The sequence below is a fragment of the Sciurus carolinensis genome, assembly GCF_902686445.1.
Source record: "Sciurus carolinensis chromosome 19 unlocalized genomic scaffold, mSciCar1.2 SUPER_34, whole genome shotgun sequence".
In the NCBI taxonomy this organism is placed as follows: domain Eukaryota; kingdom Metazoa; phylum Chordata; class Mammalia; order Rodentia; family Sciuridae; genus Sciurus; species Sciurus carolinensis.
In genome coordinates, this window is record NW_025920112.1 from 4,869,738 (window position 1) to 4,878,509 (window position 8,772).

The 8,772-nt window shown below is 40.7% G+C and overlaps 1 pseudogene; it reads left to right on the forward strand.

Annotated features, from left to right (window-relative positions):
* Positions 1-235: 235 nt before the first annotated feature.
* LOC124973396 (growth arrest-specific protein 7-like) lies at positions 236-4,715 on the forward strand (annotated as a pseudogene).
* The last annotated feature ends 4,057 nt before the right edge of the window (positions 4,716-8,772 follow it).

Consider the following 8,772-nt stretch of genomic DNA (forward strand, 5'->3'; position numbering starts at 1 on the left):
GGAGGATATAAAGAGTGAAATCAGAGCTGTTTAATGAAATGGAAGATAACTTAGATAAAATGATGAAGATCCTGAAAATAAATCTAGAAGAAATCTTTGAAATGAAGGAATCAATAAACCTAAATAAAATTCAATGGAAATTAGAACCAAAAGAGGAGACCATTTGGAAGACAGAGACTCAGGCAATGAAGACAAAATATATAATTTTTAAAATTAATTTGACCACACATAAAAGATGATGAATTGTGTAATGTTCCATCTCTGAGACACAATGCCTGAAAAGCAGTTGCTGAAGCCAATACAGTGGAGCTAATGTCACTACTTCTGGGCTGATAAAAAAGGCCCCCAAGTCAATTACACCAATGCAGGATTTGAACTGCTGCTCCATAAGCAATTGAAAGTCAAACAAATGCAGAAAGAAATGTCTAAATTCATCCAAGAGTGGATAAAGATTCAAGAAGAATATGCAAGAAACTTAGCTAAGCTCTCTCAGAAATCTTTGGCAGCACAGGAGGAAGATTCCCTGGGAGAATCATGGGTTCAGGTGAAGAAGAGCCTGGCACATGAAGAAGAAGTTCATCTCAAGTTCTCCACTAAGAATCACAGCGAGATAGAAAAGTCCCTAATGAACTTTTGAGAGAACTTCAAGAAAGATGTGGTGGGCGAGACCTGGGGCCCAGGGTTACACCACATGCATCTAAGATGGCAACTGGCAGAGAATCAAATGTCATGCTGAAATCGCCTTGAGAAAAACAGGAAGTGTTTACCATTGACTGTATGATAATTGGTTCAGTCGCCTAGCACGTGGACAGATGTATCTTACATGTATGCTTGAGCTCGTGATCGCTTAACCTTTAATAGGATTGGATGGATGTATCTGATTACAATTGCTTATGCATGAGACTGCTTATATATTGAGGGTGCTGTACGAATAAAGCAGGAAGCTACTTCATGAACTTCTGAAGAGTATGTGTCCTTGGTCCCGCTGATCGACGGCAAGCGGCTAGCGGCAGCAAGTGGCAAGTGGAGGCCCGTACGGGGAATGGTGAGTGCTCAGGTAAGTAAAAGACAGTTTTGCTAGTGTAATTAATGAGAAGGTTTCCCTATTTGATGAAATGGTGGCCTTAAAGTTTTAACGGAAAATTCCCCTAGAGAGGGAATGTAATGGAAGATTCCCCTAGTGAGGGAATGCTAACAGAAGATTCCCCTAGAGAGGGAATGTAATGATAGGCTGTACCAAGAGACAACAACATCCTGTAGTAAATGAATATGTGTAAGGTATTACCTTTTCTTGTTTCATTTCTGCTTGTTGTTGTTGTGGCATGTAGGGTGTTATTTGTGTTACCTTTTCTTGTTTCATTTCTGTTTGTTGTTGTTGTGGCGATATGGACATTAGTTTGTTTCTGTCTGACTTCCAAAAAATCAAAATTTCAAGAATGGTTAAGAGAAGGGGAAAAGATATTAGAAATTGTAAAACAAGAACAATGAAGTCAAACTTCTGAAAGAGAAAGTAGATGTTCAGAACTCTGTGCCTCCACCAGAGCAGTATTAACTCCAGAGAGGGGAGTACAACCAGTACCAACTTTGGTTGTCAGCCCATTACCTAAAGGAACAGTGGGACTAATTCTGGGGAGGAGTTCTTCTGCTTTAAAAGGATTAAATATTGTCCCTGGAGTTATAGACCCTGATTTTACAGGAGAAATAAAAATCCTTGCTTCTTCATCAAGAGGTGTAGCAATAATAGCTCAGGGTGATCACATAGCACAATTGTTGGTCTTACCCAGCTGCCATGATCAATATCCATCAAAGAATATTATTAGGGGAAATAAAGGATTAGGTTCTACTGACCAAAATATGGTCATGTTAACATTGGATTTAAAAGATAGACCTAGGACAAAGTTAGTGATAGAAGGCAAAAGTTTTGAGGGCTTATTAGATACTGGGGCTGACAAAAGTATTATCAAAATTACAGAATGGCCCAAAGCCTGGCCACTTGAAGGCAGATCAGACTTTAAGGGGATTGGTATGGCTTCCAATCCTAACAAGAGTGCAACCATATTAAAATGGAAGGATGAAGAAGGTCATAATAGTACCATCCAACCTTACATCCTCGAACATCTCCCAGTAAACTTGTGGGGGAGAGATAACATGGAAAAGATGGATTTACATCTCACATCTGAAATCCCATACAGTAATCCAAAAACTAATCAAATGATGTTAGCCTAAGGACACATATGGGGAAAAGGTCTTGGGAAAAATAGTCAAGGACCATGTGAAGGGCAAGGTAATCAGATTAATTTCCACCCCGGTGTGTATCAACAAATTAACCCTCAACTTTTAATCTATCATTATATGGATGATATTTTGCTAGCTCATAAGGAAAAACCTGTCTTAGAGCAATGTTATAATTCCTTACTAAAGTCACTGGAAAGATGGGGCTTACATATTGCCATTGATAAAGTACAAATGACAGACACCAAAACTTCCTGGGATTTATCATAAATGCAACTATGGTTAAACCCATAAAAATTACTGTTCAGGTGATTTTCAAAAACTTTTGGGTGTTATTAATTGGATTAGACCTTACCTTCATTTATCCACCTCAAGTTTGTGCCCCCTGTTTGATATTCTTAAAGGTGATTCTGACCCCCTTTCTAAGCAGGTGCTTACCCCTAAGGCTCGAACAGCTCTCAAGCTTGTTGAAACAGCTATGGAAAAGGTTCATCTTGATCCTATTGACCTAGCTAAGCCTTTATCATTCATTGTCCTGGCCACAAGTAAGTTACCCACAGGAGTGTTTTGGCAAGGGGGTCCTATTCTATGGGTTCACAGGAATTATGCCCCTAACAAGGTCTTGTCCTTGTTTACTGAATCTGTGGCAGAATTAATCCTTAAGGCATTAAAAGTATCCCTTTCCACCTTTGGTATTCAACATGTCACAGGAATTCCCTATAATCCTACTGGACAAAGCATTGTTGAGAGCACCCATTTAACGCTTAAAAACATGCTTTATAAAAAAAAAAGGGGGGGGGAATAGGGGCATCATACAGATCCCCAAAAGACAAATTATCTGTTGCCTTGTTCATCTTATATTTTTTAAATCTTGATTCTGAGGTCCGATCGGCTGCTGACTGTCATTCAGAGCCTAATAAAAAACATCTACCTCAAGTACTCTGGAAGGACATTCTATCGGGACAATGGAAAGGCCAGGATCTGGTATTAATCTGGACCCGAGGATCTGTTTGTGTTTTCCCACAGGACACACAATCACCAATTTGGGTTCCAGAGAGATTGGTCAAGGCCTCAACAGAGACCCAAAAACAGGAAGAAGATGAGGAGACTTCTCCCGCTGATGGTATTGGTGATTTCTCACCAAGTTAATGGAGGAGACTTGCATGAACTATGGGGGATAGTAAGGAAGTGACCCTATCCTGTACCCCTTACCAACTCTTCTATTCTATATCCTCCTATTTTTACAATTGGCCACATTTCTCCAGTCTGCTGTTCAATGGGGAAAAGAATGGTTTGGGTTTTTCTCCGTGGGAGGTCTATTGTGTGTTGTATCTGTTCTGTGCATATAGTGTTTATACAAAATGCGTATACATCGGCGCAGAGAAACAACCATTATTCTCCAAGCTCTTGTCGCAATTGATGCTGGCTCATCCCCCCAAGTCTGGTTAAATATGCTGGACTGGTAGTCAAAGATGGGTAAGATTCATGGGGAGCTCATACCAACCTAAGACAGGAAATGGGGGCTAGAGCCTCATTGTCCAATGACAGGTAAGGATGTTGCTCTGCCGTGGACAATAAAGGATGGTCTCCTTTATAAACAGGGGGAATGTGGCGGGTGAGACCCGGGGCCCAGGGTTACACCACATGCATCTAAGATGGCAACTGGCAGAGAGCCAAACGGTGTGCTGAAAGCACCTTGAGAAAAACAGGAAGCATTTACCATTGGCTGTATGATACTTGGTTCAGCTGCCTAGCGCGTGGACAGATGTATCCTACATGTATGCTTGAGCTCCTGATCGCTTGACCTTTAATAGGATTGGATGGACATATCTGATTACAATTGCTTATGCATGAGACTGCTTATATATTGAGGGTGCTGTCCGAATAAAGCGGGAAGCTGCTTAATGAAATTCTGAAGAGTATGTGTCGTTTGTCCCTGCTGGTTGGCGGCAAGCGGCAAGTGGCAAGTGGCGGCAAGCGGCAAAAGACATGAAAAATTGTGACCACCATATCGCTGACCTCTGCAAACAACTCACCAGCTGCAATGCATTTGTGGAGAAGGCCAAGAAAGCACTCACAGATTGGCAGAGAGACCTGGAGATGAAGACCCAGCAGCTGGAGATCAAGATGTGCAACAAGAAGGAGGACATGCATGGAGAAAGCCCCACAAGCCCTCATGCTCTGACCTCATGCTTTGTGTGGACCTCTACAACCAAGCCGAGTTCAAATGGTTTGAAGAGATGGTGACGACCACTAGGAGCTGGAGCAGCTGAAAGTGGAGAGGATAGAGATTATCTGGCAACATTTGTACCAGTACATACAGCTGAAACATGAGACAAATATTTTCAACTAAAGCAGAGTTGAACCTGCTTTGAAAAGTGCTTCAAAAACTGCTTTGAAAAGTGGACCTGGCCAAACACAGAGAGTTGTGGCTCAGAGAGCACAAAATGGGTGACATTCACCCTGTGGACAGGGAGATATAGATATGCCTGTGTGGTCCCAGGGGTCCTGCCCAGGAGAGAGGCTGAGTGTCCCTCAGAGAGGAGATGGTTGTTCCTGCTTGGCAAATCTGCTCTCCCATCTGCTCTCCTGCCCACTGAAGAGAGAGATGGTGATTCCAGAAGGGTTACTTGGATGGCCAGCCTGGGGTTCCCAAATATTCCCAGGCCAAGAAGACAGACCTGCAACCCTGCCCTTGTCTCCACAACTGAAGCCCCCAAACCTCATGCCATGCTTTTTGCTCTGAGAACAGACTGAGTTTGGAGCTTTGTGGTCCCTGCTCAGTGTCATAGGGGTGGTCATCACACAGTTGTGTGCTTGTATGTCCCAAGGTCTATCCTCCAACTGGTCACTTTATCTCCTTAGGGGCTTTGGAAGATCAGGGGAGGGCCACCTCTGTCTCCAAGTAATGTCAGAATCAGAATCATGAATAGAAGGTGCCATCAATTCAGCCTACACCTAAAATCTTTAAAGCCCTCTATTTTTCTCATTGCATTCTTGGAGCCACAACCTATATTTTCTTGGATACTTTTAATCGCCATGATTCCTGGGAAGGCCAGTTTTCTGTCTTCCCAGACCAATGCTACCTAGAGAGTTCAGGATGGAAACATCTCATTTGGAAAATTACCCCAAGTCGGAGCATTGAATCATGGTTCCTATCATACAAGCATCATCTCTGAAGTCTCTGGAAATTCCAATCCATCCATTACTCAGCTGCTTTCTCAAGACAGTCCCCATCCTGCCATCCCTGCCCAGTCTCACTTGAGGGAGTTTTCCAAAGTTCTCAACCAGCAAGACCCCTTCAGTTCTCTACATGTCCAGAGGATTTGAGCGATGGAGATGAAATCACCTCAGAAACAAGTTGGGGTCTGTATACCATGGTATCCTGTCCATCACTGGGCTATCCTGACCAGCACTCTCCCAGGCTACCCACCACGAGCTTAGTGGGGCTCAGTCTGTCCCATATGGGAGACAGGTTAGGGTAAGTTCCCTTTGTCATTTTTCATATAGCTCCATCTGCTTATGCATGATAGGGTTTGGGCTATTGTCCCTTGTATGGGCACTGCACACTTTCATGACAATAGGAGTTCTTTGCTATCCAGGTGTGTCCAGCCACCTGGGCCTCAGCTCCTCTGAACTTTCCAGAGTCCTATGCCAATCTCTCAAGTGGTGCCAGTACTTCCTTTCCCTCTGTTCATCTTCCCTGAAAAAGCATGGGCCAGGTGTGATTCAAAAGTTTTTCAGCACTGCCACTGAGTTCAGTCCATTACTTTCTTTCTCAACTACAGCAAGCATGATCTCCACCATATTAACCTAGAGAAACAACCTGAGGGGACTGGGAGAAAAAATTGACATAGTGAGCAAGGACAAAATTCCAACCAGGAACCTATGCTATGAGGGTCCATCTTTCTTCATCTTTCAATCAATATCTTTGGATTTACCCTTACATCTGCCATAGGGGCAAAATTATATGAGCACAATTCACTGATCTTTCCCTTACTTTTATAAGCTAATAATGGATAACATTAATTTTGATGCTTTCAGCATATCTTCCATTAAATTGGGATTGCTTTCTTATAGTATATATTAGAAAGATGTCCAATATACTAAAGCAAATCAGAAAAAAAAAGGATATGAATGATACCAGAGCTTAACCTCTATGGCCAACTTCTCCAGTCATGTCTCCTCCTGCTGAAACCTACCACCCAGTCAAGTCATTGAAACCAGGATGGACTGGTTAGGTTGTAACTCTCACAATCCAATCACTTTGCTTTGAGAATTCCTGTGTCAACTAGAGACTACTGGGAAATACCTCACATTTAATCCATAACATTCACTGCTGGTCCTCCACATCTCATGTCCATTTCACAATACAAAATGAATGTAGTCCATCTCCAGGTGTCACTTAGTCATAACAATTCCAGCATTCCACAAGTGCAAATCCAAAATATCAACTGAAAATGAAGATAAACTCTTGGTTGTGACTCCCTGTAAAAATCAAAAGCAAGTTACATACATCCTACATCCAATTGAAAACAGTAAATCTTCCAAGTACAAAAGGAAATACTAGGAGCATAGAAAGAATGGATGAGGCCTGAGGAATAACAAAATCTGCTGAGCAAACAGGTCACACAAATCCCCCTGTAATTCACCATAAGGCATCCAGGACACTTAACTGCATGTGCTATTTCCAAATAGCCTGAGAATTCCTGCACTTTTGACCTTACCAGTTATAGAGCAAAGGGTTTTGTTTTTCTTTGCCTCTCTCTGCAGCCAGCAGCTTTACTTGGCTAAAAGTCCATGCTACTTCCATGTGTTAATTCCCAGAGATTCCACTCTAACATTGGCACACTTTTTCAGAGGTTCATATTTCACTCTGTCATGGGCAGCTTGCAGGGGCCCAGAAATTATTACAATTTGCTTGGTCTCCCAGGCCTTTTTTCGAAATGATGGTGGAAACATCCATGACCCCTTAACTTGACCAGCCTGCAATCTTGGAGAGCAAGAACCACATAGATGTCTGCTGCCACCTTACCATATTGTATCCCTGAAATTGCTGCTATAGTGGTAACTGAATATCTTTCTCCCTGAACCTGGTAAAACACTTGCTGGGGCCCTGTGCCAGCAGGGTGACCAGGAGACTCATATCAATAGAATTTTCCCTTTTTCATCCTTGAATATCCAATGCCTGTGGACTTGCAATTCCTTAAATATGCTCAGCTTCTTTCCAATTGTCTCACTGTGACACATTTTGCATGTCTTTAGGGGCTGTAATCTCCTTATTACCATAACTTCCTTAGGCCCTGTTTTTTAAATGATTCCTCTAAAACTCTGTCCAATATGGTTTTTAACTATACTAACAAAAATAACTGCTTTCTTAAAATGCTGTATTTCTATGATACTGATATAAATATTCTAAAGGCTTTATGAAAGTTGGAATAGTTTGATAGTTTTGGCTTTATGTTCTTAGTCATAAATATTACCTTAAAATGCTCTGTAGATGATGTGACAATATTGTCCTTTAGATGACTAACCTCTGATCAAATTTGTAACTACAGGTTGCTCCAATGCTTTTGTCTTCTGCAGTTTTGATCCTATAAAGAACTGAAAAACATAATCATGAAATAGACTCTAATGAAGACTCCTAAAAATAGTTTCCTTTTAATGGTAGATCTATTATTCAGAGTAGATTTCTTTCCAATAGGTACTTATGCCTTAATTGATATTACTATAAAAATGAGTTTCCTGTTTCAATAATAGTAAAAAAAGTAAATGTTTTTGCTAAAATTTGCAGACGTTCCATACCACACCAACATACCCACAGAGTTTTCCATTGTGACACAAGATGTGAGATATTTTCAAGTTCAAATATCATTATTTCTTTTCATTTCCTGTGTCACCAAGTCTTTCAGTTTAAAACATAAGTTAAACATCCAAAATCTATGTCAAGATGAATACATATCATTAGGTTTGGTGGTTGCAATTTAATTTCTTTCAAAATTCATACATTAGGTATTTACCTACCTAACAACTAAAAAATTTGTGATACAAGTCACTTATTGAGGTTCAATAAGCTCTAGATTTGGAGGAAATGCACATAAAGTTTGAGTTTGCATATTTCACCTGGGATTCTCTGAAGATCCTTCCACTCTAGCAGTGAGAACCAGAAGCCATGGAACAGAACTTGTGGAGGGAGCTTGTGTTGTGATTGGATCCTGTTATAGGAAGGCAAGGCTTCTGACATCAGCCAGTGCTGGGGTGCTCACTGGTTCCTATTGAAAGTATTTTCTTCTATGCCTCCTTTAAGAAATGCCTCTATTAATATATCACATAGGTTTAGGTTTTATATTTTCCTCGGTAATAAATATATTTATGTTTTTCTCTCATTTTTTTCTATTAGTATATTGGTCAAAACATTGTTTATCAAAATTTGGAATTTAGTCTATTGATTGTGATATAATATAAATATTTTTCTCATTTTTCTTATAAGTATTTCTAACCAATATTAAATTGAGCATATGTCAATCATGATTAATATTT